Genomic DNA, 13452 nt, shown 5'->3' on the forward strand with positions numbered 1-13452 from the left:
TGGAGACCTATGCTCTGGTAGGATTTAATTTCAGTTGTGGATGAAAGTTACAGTGGAAGCAGTAGCTAGATTGTTCTCTGCCTCCAAACATAATTTTTTCCATGGGGAAAAAAATAGAACATCCTCAGATTCCTAGAACAGTATTGTATCTTCAAAGTATCTTAAGCAGATAAGAGGAATGCAATTGTCCATTTTTTCCTTAAAATGGTATCCATATTATTAGTAAGAGTAAACATTACTAAATTGTAATTATAATAATTAACTAGAAACAATTTTCACATGAATTAGTATTAATCAGTTTGAGGCATTTTGCAGAGACCAGTAGAAACAGGGTAAATGTTTGGAAGCTTAAAAAAAAAAAAAAAGGACCTTCAGATCTTGAACAATTTTATTGAAGGTCCTTTTTAGAAGAAAAAGTGGAGAAGAGCCTGGAACTCATTGTCACAGGAGACAACTTTCTGAACAGAACTCCAATAGTCCAGGCTCTAAGGTCAACAATTAATAAGTGGGATCTCATGGGGCTGAGAAGCTTCTGTAAGGCAGAAGACACTGTCAACAGAACAAAGCAACAGTCTACAGACTGGGAAAAGATCTTCACCAACTCTACATTTGACAAAAGTCTAATATCCAAAATATATAAAGAGCTCAAGATTTTAAACTCCACCAAACCAAATAACCCAATTGAGAAATGGGGCTTAGAATTAAACAGAGAATTCTCAACAGAGGAATATAAAATGGAGGAGAAACACTTAAAGAAATGCTCAACATCCTTAGTCATCAGAGAAATGCAAATCAAAACAACTCTGAGATGCCATCTTACACCCATCAGAATGGCTAAGATCAAAAACTCAAATGACAGTACATGCTGGCGAGGATGTGGAGAAAGGGGAACACTCCTTCATTGCTGGTGGGAGTACAAACTTGTACAACCACTTTGGAAATCAATCTGGCACTTTCTCAGAAAATTGGGAATAGGGCTTCCTCAAGATCCAACTATTCCACTCCTTGGAATATACCCACAAGATGCTTCACCACACAACAAGGACATATGCTCAACCATGTTCATAGCAGCCTTATTCATAATTGAAAATGGAAACAACCTAAATGTCCCTCAGTCGAAGAATGGATAAAGGAACTGTGGTACATTTGCACTATGGAATACTACTCAGCTGTTAAAAACAAGGAAATCCTGAAATTTGCAGACAAATGGATGGAACTAGAAATGATCATACTGAGTGAGTTAACCCAGACCCCAGAAAGACTCACATGGTATATACTCACTTATAATTGGACACTAGCCCAAAATGGATGTCCCTTGAAAGTCTCCACTTACCAGGAGATTGGGATAGATAAAAGGACCTCCTATTGGGACTCTAGGTGAGAGAAGTATGGGAGAATGGGGAAATAGAAGGACCCAGAGGGTCTTATAAACTTACAAGAAGAACATCATAAAAAAAAAAAAAAAAAAAAAAAGAACATCATGACAGTGATATCTACTCAAACTACTGCACCAACCAAGGACAATACATGAAGTAAGCATTGAACTCCTACTGGGATCTAGTCAATAGACAGGACATTCTCCACAGTTGTGTGGAAAGTGGGGACTGACTCTGACATGAACTCTGGTGCCCCATATTTGACCACTTCCCCATGGTGGGAGGCTTTGTGGCACCCAGATAAGCAGGCTACCAAGATGAGACCTGACAGGTTGTAACCATATGGTGGGGGAGGATGTCCCCTTCTGTCACAGACCTAGAGGAGGGTAATAGGGTGAAAGAGGTAGGGAAAGGCGAATGGGAGGATACAACTGAAGGCATACCGATTGAGATGTAATCTGAATAAATTAATAAAAAATGTTTAAAGGGCCAATTACTTTTGAAGCAATAAATTAAGCTTTAGATTAACAACTTTCTCTCATTTTCTTTGTCTGTGTGGCCCTGGCTGGCTTCTAACCTCAGCTGCTCCTACATCTGCCTTCCATGTTTACTTTTGGGTGTACAGATACATGCTACAGTGCTTGCCTAAGCTTCACAAATTGCACTAGGCCCAGTGTGGTGAATTTAAGAATTGATCATCAGCTTTACATTCCCTAGCTACCATTTAAGAAGCCAGCATTTTGGAGTTCTATATCTGACATCCACAGGTCTAATTTTTATATAGGCATATTTTTTGTTGTATGGTGTGTGTTGAGCTGAGAAACATATATTTACTTACTGATATTTGGCTCTAATCTAACAGTCTATGGCTTAAACATTTAAGGAGCTGAACGTTACACATAGGAGTGAAGCATGGCATTCCTGTGAGCATTTTCTCACAAAGAACACAGATAGAGCAGGAGAGTCCAGTCCTCATTCAATGTATGCTCAATGGAGCATGGGTCCCTGCATTTAAATCACTTGACTTAGGACCGTTCTTGCTAAGAACTAAAGTTGTAACCAAAAAGATAAGAAAAATAAATTTCCGTAATTCTTTTTAAAATAAAGAAAAGCAAACGATATGTCATCTGACTCAGTTTGCCCTGTTTTGCTCTGATGTCCCCTAGAGTATGTTTATTCTGGAAAGAGACTTATCTTCGTTTCCAACACTCCCCCTAGTCCCAGTGCAATAAATCCAAACTTCCCTTCTCTCTGTGCCAGTCAGTAGAGTCCAGACAGACAAGGTTCTGTGGGACACATGGGGGAGAGCTGTGAAGGATTAGGGACTAAGGTGAATTCTTCAGTTGAATATTTCTCTGATTCTGCAATCTATATTTCTGTGCATATACTACTTTTAAACTAAAATTTGCATAAGTACTTTGTGGAGGAATGTCTTAAGTGGATGTAACAACTGTCAATAAAGCACTGTTTAGCCAATAAGCTGGGCAGAAGGACAGGAAGGGAAGGCAGGGCTTCCTGGAGAGGAGGCGTGGCCAGGATTGACAGTTGAGAAGGGGGAAGGGGGTTGACAGTTGAGGACAGGAGGCAGAGAAATGGCCGGAGGACCACCATAGTGGCAAGTGCTTGGGGTATATGTATGTTATGAGGTTTAGAGTAGTTTGTTTATGTTAGTTTAGGAGTAGATTTGTATCAGTTTAGATTCTGCCCAGTGTAGTGCTGGCAGCTTTAAAGTACGATTCAGATTCTGTGTCATTTATTAGCCATCTTAGGCTGAAGTGATACATTTTACTGTAACAGTACTTCGTTTGTACTCTCATCACACCTCTATGAGAAATGTTCATGCAGTCGGGCATGGTAGCACGTCTTTAATCCCAGCACTGGGGAGAAATGTTCATGCAGTCGGGCATGGTAGCACGCCTTTAATCCCAGCACTTGGGAGAGGCAGGCGGATCATTGTCTACAAAGCAAGCCTAGGACAGCCAAGGCTACACAGAGAAAACCTGTCTTAAAAAAAAAAAACAAACAAAAAGAGATGTTCATAATTCACTGTCTAGAATGGAGATGAGATGCAGGACATGAAGTCATAGATCTCTATTCCTTTTATCTTCAGATTCCTGACATTTCTTTACTTGATCTTGTCTAATTCCTTGGGAAAATCTTTAGATCTATGTCAATAAAAATTGAGATGAATCTAGTCTCTGAGAAAATATTGGATATTTGTACTAAAATAACATTTTTTTCTTTTTTTTTTTTTCAAGACAGGGTTTCTCTGTATAGCCTTGGCTGTCCTGGACTCGCTTTGTAGACCAGGCTGGCCTTGAACTCACAGCGATCCGCCTGCCTCTACCTCCCGAGTGCTGGGATTAAAGGCATGCGCCACCACCGCCCGGCAATAACATATTTTTCATTCAACCGTGAATATGGAACAACTTCTTGACACAAGGCCATGAAATGCTACAGTGTTCTGAGGAAGGGACAAGTGTAGGAAGTGTCTGTGCCCCATCTGGATCAGTCTGCTAACTAGATGCCCATAATTTTTTCGTTCATTACAGACATGAATCCCTGTAAACATATATTACCTTTTTCTTCATTTATTGTTATAGTATTCTTTTGACAACACTTTTTATGATGCTGGGAGGATTTATTAGAACTTGGTTTAAATCCTGTCTGTACAGAAACAAGTTAATTCCTCAAGAAAAGACCCAAAACACCAAACCTAAACTAATAAAAGCATCTGAGTTGATGTCTCCTCCCAACTTTTTGTAATTAATTGAGGAAATTGTCTCCAAAATGTCTTCTCTTTTTTTCTATGTTATAATATTTGAATTTTATTCAATATATTGTATACATTAAATGTATTTGCTTATGTTGTATTGTACATATTATTTATTGTAATGATAAATATTTCATAATTTTATGTCTAGACATTCATGTTTTGTTCATGACTCTCATTAGTTCTTTGCACATTGCAATATTCAAGAAAAATATTATAACACTTAAATGGCCGTTTAAAGAAGCTCATTTTGTTTCCATGTTGGTGTCTAAATTCACTTTGGTCTTCTCTTTAAAACAATGGACGTAATTGATCACTTCTCCCTAAGACCGGGCTGTTTTTGTAACATCATATTCTAGAGGAAAAGAGTCAGCCTTTCCTAAGCATATTTTATGAAAGTTTCATCTATGTATCTCACGGTCATATAAAGTTATGATATTTTAATCAAGTTCCTTAAAGTATCTATTAAGTACCTTTCATACATAATCTGTAAGAGTTAGAATAGAGTAAGTTTAAAGTGTCTATAACTGATCTGATGGCACTTAGAAATTCTAATTTCTTTTATATTTGTGCATTTGAGTATTAAACATCATGAACAAATTCAAATCACAGAAAAATCTCTGCAGCTTCATGTTTGTCCTTATAGGTTCCTACTGATCAAAAACGTCATGTGGATTACAAGCTTTATTCTGCCTTAGAGTTGCAGTCCAGCATGAAGAGACATTAAAGCAGGAACACAAAGGTATATGAAAATCTCTCTCTCTCTCTCTCTCTCTCTCTCTCTCTCTCTCACACACACACACACACACACACACACACACAAAACATGTGGGTCACCATCAAAACCACAAAGGTTTGGTTATTGGCATAGATGAGGGAGACACACACAAAGTTAATAACATGGATAGTATCGTCAACATAATCATCGAAAAGACTCCCCCACTAAGGAAAGGCACAGTTATACAAAAACAAAAAGAAGCCAGGCATGGTGGCACTCACCTTTAATCTCAGCACTTGGGAGGCAGAGGCAGGTAGATCACTGTGAGCTCGAGGCCAGCCTGGTCTACAAAGTGAGTCCAAGACAGCCAAGGCTACACAGAGAAACCCTGTCTTGAAAAACCAAAAAAACAAACAAACTAAAACAAAAACCAACCAAACAATAACAACAAAAAGCCACACAAAGCACTAAAAAGACAAGAATAGAAAAGAAAACCCTTGAGGCATATTAAAACACCAAGTATACATAACAAAGAAAGTTAATAAAAGGTGTAAAAAAATGCAAGTCACATATAAAGGAAAATTAAGAATAACAGCTTATTTTTTCAGTGAAAACTAAAATCCAGCAGAGCCTGGAACAATGCACACAAGTCTTAAAGACTATAGCAACAAGGCCGGGAGTGGTGGTGTATGCCTTTAATCCCAGCACTCGGGAGGCAGAGGCAGGTGGATCAATGTGAGTTCGAGGCCAGCCTAGTCTACAAAGTGATTCCAGGACAACCAAGGCTACACAGAGAAACCCTGTCTCGAAACAAAACAAAACAAAACAAAAAATACTATAGCAACAAACCTAAATTAATACACCCAGCAAAATTATGGTGATCAAAGGAGAATAAAAAACATTTCATGACATAAACAGCCTAAACAAATTATATTCAATCAACAAACTAAACTCTAAAGGAAACATTATTTCTCCCTGAAGAGTTTTGAGCATTACAGAGAGAGAAAGACTGTGGAAAGAAACACCAAGTCTTAACTATTAAAACATAAAATATACTGAGAAGAAGAAAAATACCAAAAGTCAACACACATTTCAATAATTTGTGATCCACATGTCTTGTGTGTGTGTGTGTGTGTGTGTGTGTGTGTGTGTGAGAGAGAGAGAGAGAGAGAGAGAGAGAGAGAGAGAGAGAGAGAGAGAGAGAGAGAGAGAGAGGTTTTCATATACCTTTGTGTTCCTGCTTTAATGTCTCTTCATGCTGGACTGCAACTCTAAGGCAGAATAAAGCTTGTAATCCACATGACGTATTTGATCATGACAAACATGAAGCTGCAGAGATTTTTTCTGTGATTTGAATTTGTTCATGATGTTTAATACTCAAATGCACAAATATAAAAGAAATCAGAATTTCTAAGTGCCATCAGATCAGTTATAGACACTTTAAACTTATTCTATTCTAACTCTTACAGATTACATATGAAACACACAATTCAATAATCCCCTCAATTCTAAAATCAAAGGACACAGACAGAATGAGAGGCTCAAGGAGCAAAGAGCCAGGGAAGGAAGGTGTTGGAATTGGTGTATAAATCTCAGCGCTCAGGTAGAAGGACCACCATCAGCTGCAGTCAGCCTACAGCGCTGCCTCAAAAGAGAGACACCCGCCTACCTGTCAGGAGATGAGAGGGGGTGAGAGATGGCTGGAGGCTGCAGAGCAGAGAGAGGCCACTATTAACCTGACCACCATAAGCTGCAGTCAGCCTACATCAATGCTTCAAAAGAAAGAGAGAAACCAGCCTGCGTGTCAGGAGACGAGAGAGGGTGAGAGATGGCTGGAGAGCAGAGAGAGGCCACTGTTAACCTGGCCACCATAAGCTGCAGTCAGCCTACAGCGATGCCTCAAAAGAGAGACACCAGCCTGCCTGTCAGGAGATGAGAGGGGGTGAGAGATGGCTGGAGGCTGCAGAGCAGAGAGAGGCCACTGTTAACCTGGCCATGTAGGAAGCAAACAAGGGGCAAATTCCTATGCTTCACAATTCCTGTGTCACCTTCTGGGCTGCCTAAAGTTCTCCCAATTTTTAATATTGATTCACTATTCAAGGTTATTTCCTTTCCTAAAGAGCTGTCCCTCTTTTAGCTATATTTTAAGTTTACATTTGGATTAAAAGTTTTTATAATAAGCTTAAAGTTGAACTAAAATTTATTTTTGGGTAACCAGCTATCACCAAGTTCATTAGGCTTTTCACTTTTACCTAAAAATCTTCCAGCTGCTTTGCTACATAGATGGGGTCATTCATAAAATTGTTCTTGTGTAGCTCATTTGGCTTTGGGTGATAACTAAAGTTTTGTTAGTTTTTCTACTTAATTCATTATACAAAAGGTACGAGGTTTAATCTTATTTGTACTTTTAAATAGCCTTTCATCTTTCCCTTATGGTACCATTTCTATGGCTCCTGAAAAAAAAAGAATTTATTTCACTAATACTTTTGTCAAATTGAATGTTTTAATTTAATTGAGAAAATATTTTATTATTATATGTCAGGGCTAGTATTAGTTCAGGGTGTCCAATGTTAATGAATTCTTCTGGGTGTAGACCAGACTTTTTTGGAGTCCTGCTCCTTTTTGGTAGCATAACTATAGATATTTTTATTTCAGGCCCACTAGCACCATCATTTCAGCTCGTTGTTAATGTAAAAGCATCTTTATACACAGTCAGGTTGACCATAAACTATGTTTACCTTCAGTCAAATGATCCTCCAAGCTCATCAAGGCTACCAGAATCCATTGTATCACAAAAGACCTCCAACTCTGGCCCAGAAAGAACTCCCTGGATGAGGTCAAGCTGACTAAGAGCCAATGTTTATGTTCTAAAGAAAAAAAATGTCTCTACCTCCAGCTGTAGGTAAAAGTCCCTGCACCAGATTACCTCAACCACACATCATGTTTATGACTAAGCATATCTTATGGTCATGATAATCAGCAAGAATCCCCCACCCACACTTACATATGTCCATGTCCAAACTGGGCAGAATAGGGGTCAACAAAACTTGCTTTGTTTAAAAAGTTTAAAAAAAAAAAAAGTAGTTTGAGTCATAGCCAACTACCCTGCTAACCGCTCTATTCCCTTGGTAACCAAATTGTGGTTTTTGCTTATATAAAGCAGAAGCTGGTTGTTACAGTTTCAATGCTCTTACATTGGACAGTGTCCATGACATCAGTATCTGTTTCTGCCTGGAAATAAAGTTTTTTTTCCTCAACCCTCTCATGGGACATTTGGCATTTTCATTTGCATGACCACAGACCCAACATTATGACTTATCTTCTCATAAATTAGTTGATGACTTTTTATTTATATTATCATGTGTTAATTTGAGGAAGGAGACAGGTGGTGTGTATGTACTTCATTGCTCTGTTTTATTAAGCTATCTATTCTTAATTCACTACCAAATCTTCCTTAGTCCTTTAGTTTCATAAGGGATTTCATAAAATGTTATTTTTAAGAAAATGTAGCCCATTACTTTCCATCTCATTGGCTATACTTTGACCTAGCATTTTATGTTTGTCCTTTTGCTTACTTTAATTCTTTTTTAGGGTTTGCTGAAGATGGTGGTATATGAGCTAAATTAGCAAGACATGGTGAGATACTGAGTATAGAACAGGCTCCTCTAGATGGATATAAAGTGCTGCCAAGTCTTTTGAGTTGTAAGCTGTGCCTAGTAATTCTCTGGCAAATAATTTTGTTGGAAAATTATTGAAGTTTAGGGCTAAGCATAGTTGGGTATCTAATCACAGTTTGGGTAGTAGCTATCATGTATTTAGTAAATTAAAATTACTTTCATGATTGAGTTTAATCCCAACAATGAGTTTCAATAAAGTTGGATAATAATTATATTAATGAGTATAAATGAAATGTTTTATGCTGAGAATAATTAGTTTGGGTTAATCATATCACCGTGGAGGCTCGCACAAAATTTACTAACCCTTAGAGGTATCGCTTTCACTCATTGCTTATTTTTTCTCTTTCACAACTGAGATTTTATTGGCTGAGGAACAGAATACAGACATTTCAATTCTTAACAAAAGTACCGAGACTCTGAAGTCACACACACATTGTGTCCACGTACCCAAATGAAGAGCCATGAGTTGTCCCTCTTTGAACCTATTCCAGTGACGATCCAGACTCAAATTTGACAGGTTTTCCTTAAGACCTCACATAACAACCGCAATTCCACTCACAATCCTCAATTCCATTGATTCACGATTTTATGCCCCAAACAGTACACACTTAAAATTTTCACCTTTCACAGCACATTATCACAATCATTAGAAAAATGGACTGCCATGACCAGAGACGTTACAGTTCTGACAGGGCAAAAACCAAGGAGTGGTTTTCTTAGGAAACAGCTCTACTAGAAACAGGAGACCAGATCTAACTGATAATATTAATATTCCAGACACGAATGCACGACTGAGACTCCAATTTGCCATTTAGAACGCTGTGTTGTAGGATATAAAACTAGCCCCCTCTACGGAATGTTATGGTGATCCTAGACAGACACAGCCTCTCCTGATTCAGTATCCTGCTAGTTTACGGTTGTACCAAAAAATAAACAACCAGCAAATGACTTTACCTCTTAAAAATCATTTACACTTTAAAAATGGGATGATGAGGATTCCCCCACCTCTTGAAAATGTTTCTAGAGCTACTTAAAAAATAGTTGACAAAAATATTCTCTGTATTGTACAAAAAGAGAGGCAGGGACCACTGACAGACACGATGGAGGGTTAGTCAGACTTGGCTTCTTTCTCTTCTACCTCAGGCTGGACTCTGGTTTTCTGTCTCTCCGTTTTCTGCAGGCTGATCTGTAGCTTGCTGGTCAGCCACTTCCGTCTGTTTGCCCTTTGCTCCCCTCCTCCCTTTTGCTTGCATTTTTTTGTCTGATGATTTATCCTTTCCCAAGGCCCTTTTTGGCTTCCCGTCCACCTTAGCATGGGCTGGCTTGGCCGACAGCCTGGCGCAGCAGCTTCTGTTTGGGCATCCGCGTGCGCTGCAGAGCCAGTCCTCATTGCTTAATTTTTAATCACTGCTGGATCGCATGGGGATGTGGCTAGGTAAGATGTCTTAAGCTATTTTACTCTGCTTGATACCCTCTTCTTAGGGTCTGTAAGAAGTTCTAAGGGATTTGACACTGGGTTATGGAGATTTGCATGTATAAACTTGCCTCCTAGGACCAAACATTTTATGTTTATGGGATGAGGGAAGATCCAGCTAAGCATTTTCAGTGCTTCACTTTGTGTTACACTACATTAACTAATTTTTAATAGGCAAATTATATTTAAGAGATTTTTTTAGAAAATGAGTTTTGAGCTAGTTGATGTAGATTCATTATTAAATTTTATTAATACTAAAAGGTAAATTTAATTGTGAGAATCATTAGTATGAATGGGGTGTTCTATAGGTTAGTCTCTTGTTTCAGAGGTTTGGCAAGGAGAAACACAGTGGAAGGCGGCACAGGACACACACACACACACACACACACACACACACACACACAGATATAGGTATAGATAAAGGCGTCTGTAATGAAACAGCTACCAGTGTAGTAAGTCATTCTGGTTCCTGACTCACCATGGCTCTGTAGTACCCCCACTGCAACAGTTTCCCTCAGTCTTTGCTCCATAGTCAGTACACAGAGACATGCATGAAGGCTACTGATATTGTTTCAAACTTCTACGTGTCCTCAGGAGCAATCAAGTGGGTAAAAAAAAGAATTAATATTTTTTGCTGTGTTCCAAAAATCCTCAGGGACTGTCACACAAATTTTATCTTCTGCTGAATTGCTTCAAGTTTTTCTCAATTTAGGATGATGTTGGCTGTAAAATTCTTGGTAGGTATTCTCTGCTAAGGAAATGAGCCAACTCAAGACAAATTAAATATAAAGGCCTGTTTACTGGGGGCGTCTTTCAGGCAGGTTCACTGATCTTATAGGAGGAGGTCAGTGAAGTCTCCACACAGACAAAAAAGTGTCAGGGGCAGAGAAAGAGGATAGAAGAAATGCAGAGAGAGAGAGAGAGAGAGAGAGAGAGAGAGAGAGAGAGAGAGAGAGAGAGAGAGAGCACAAAATGTCTTGATTATATAGTGAATATCCTCTGGAGGAAAGAAAGCCCAGCCCCAGGGCTGGAAAGTTCAGGTAGGGACATAAGGATGCTGGGAGAGCCTGGAGGCCAGGTCTGCTTTGATATGCTAAATGGGTACCTCATTTTTATGGGAATGAGTACTTTTCTGACCTGTAAGTCTGTGTCTCACAACCTGCCAGTTACCCTCAGAGGACAGACGTAGTCTTCAGGAGATTCAATAACTCATTCATCACTGCATGATGAAAGTGAGAAAACAGAAGAAGAAAGAAAGACAGAAAGAAAGAAAGAAATATTTCCTCAACTAAATGAAAATAAAAACACTATGCAACCCATGGTGTACAATACAGTCCATCCTATAAGGAAATTTATAGCTTTAGTTGCCTACCTTTTTTGGGGTAGGGGGGTGACACAGGGTTTTGCCCTGTAACATTCCTGGCTGTCCTGGAACTCCGTTTGTAAACCGTGCTGGCCTTGAACTCAAAGATCCACCCACCTCTGCTTTCTGAGTGCTGGGACTAAATGCATGTACCACTACCGCCTGGCTTAATTGCCAATTGCCTATCTTTAAAAATGTATATAAGTACAAATCATTGACTTCAGTACAAAGTCAAAAATTAGGAAAAATACAAACACAAACCTACCAGAAAGAAATTACTTCAGTACACAGTTAAAAAATTAGGCTTAATTGTCCCAAGTCTGAAACCCAACCATTCTCTTCTTTGAGGATTTAGAATTTTAGCTTTTACTTTATAGAGACATGTTCCCTCTATTCCTGTTACCTGTAGAACTTTGATTATGAAGTCATGTTGGATTTCATGAAAGAATTCTTCTGCATTTTAAATTTCAGCTTTGATTGTTATTTTTTGCTATCTAGTGGGTTTCAGTTTGATTTGTTTGTGTTTTTCCTTTTTATGTGAGTAGGAGTGCAGGGTTTCTCTGTGGAACCTTGGCCATCCTAGAACATGATCTACAAACTAGCCTGGCCTCACACGAGAGAGAGAGAGAGAGAGAGAGAGAGAGAGAGAGAGAGAGAGAGAGAGAGAGAGAGAGAGAGAGAGAGAGAGGTGGGGGGGAGCTCTGCGGTGATTAAAGGCCTTTGGCAGCACTGCCTTTCATCCTGCCTGAGTACCCACCCTCCTGCTGCCCCAGCCTGGAACAAGCTGCTGGGCTTTGGGCCTTGGCTCTGTTGTCCACTGTGTCCCCTCCTCCTTGTCTCATGTGGACACTGCTTCCTTTCAAATACAAAGCATCAGCTTTACTGACTACAAATCTGTTTTGCTTTAAAAATCTCAACTTGAAAAATAAAATAAAATAAAATCTCCAGAAATGTCCACATATACTATAGACACCACTGTCAGGAGACAACCTATGGCTGGAGTCTCTCCCCTCAGGGTCATCCCAGGCAATAACAGACAAAGAAGTTTGTCACTAGGGAAGTATGACTGCATGCAATTCTCAGGCCAAAGAACTTTTTGCATTGGGCGTGCTTAGAATCTTATCTTTCTGCAGTTTGTCATGGATCAGAAGAACAAAGGCTATAAAAATTAATAAAACCTCCTTATTGTGTTTTCTGTCACGGATCAGAAGAGCAAGAGCTATAAATGTTATTTAAACCTTCTTTACTATGTTTTCTTTGTGAGAATACAAAGGGAAGGATTAGCATCCACCTACAAATAACATACCTTTTACCGCTGTAATCAGTATTAAAGGGAAGATTTAGGTGCCTCACAGAAAAGCATTATAAAATGTCAATAAAGAGCATTGTTGTTTCTCCTCTGAGTAGAAATGGAGAAATTAAACAGTAGTTCAGAGCCCAGAGATTTTTGGGTGAGGGCTGAGAGTTAGGTCTTTAGGCCTGTGGAGCCAAAATGGTGGGCTTTGGTTTCTAAATAATGAATAAAACAATTTCCTCCTGAGAATATAAACAGTTGGCATCACTGTGGATTGTGGGGTGAAAGGCTTTGCTTACAACTCTCTGTGACATCTACAGGTCGAAATTCCTAAATATGCAGACCCACTCATGAAAAGTGCAGCTCTGAAAAGGGAGCACTTTGTAGAGCATGCACACCTGGCATCACACCTGTGCCACACCTGGAAATAGTCATGTTCCAATTCCAAGTTCACAGAGGGCTCCACACACCCCTGCGCACTTTCATTTTATGACTCCACAACCCTCTTCCCTCTTCAGCACCTTTCTGCTTCATGACAAAGCTCTCCATTCATCCTAAAATAAGCCTCCTCACCGGTGTTTTCTCTCCATTCCACAAAGTTCACACCTGTCTGCCCAGCTATCCATGTCTCTGTATGTGTCTCTATCCATATACATAAGAGCAAAGGCCTTAGCAGCACTAACCTATTTATATTAACTTGTCTCTTCCCAGAAACTAAACCACTACCCCTCCCTCGCTATTCATTTATGCGTTCAGTATTCATTCAGTAAACATTTG

This window comes from Acomys russatus, chromosome 4 (genome assembly GCF_903995435.1).
Source record: "Acomys russatus chromosome 4, mAcoRus1.1, whole genome shotgun sequence".
In the NCBI taxonomy this organism is placed as follows: domain Eukaryota; kingdom Metazoa; phylum Chordata; class Mammalia; order Rodentia; family Muridae; genus Acomys; species Acomys russatus.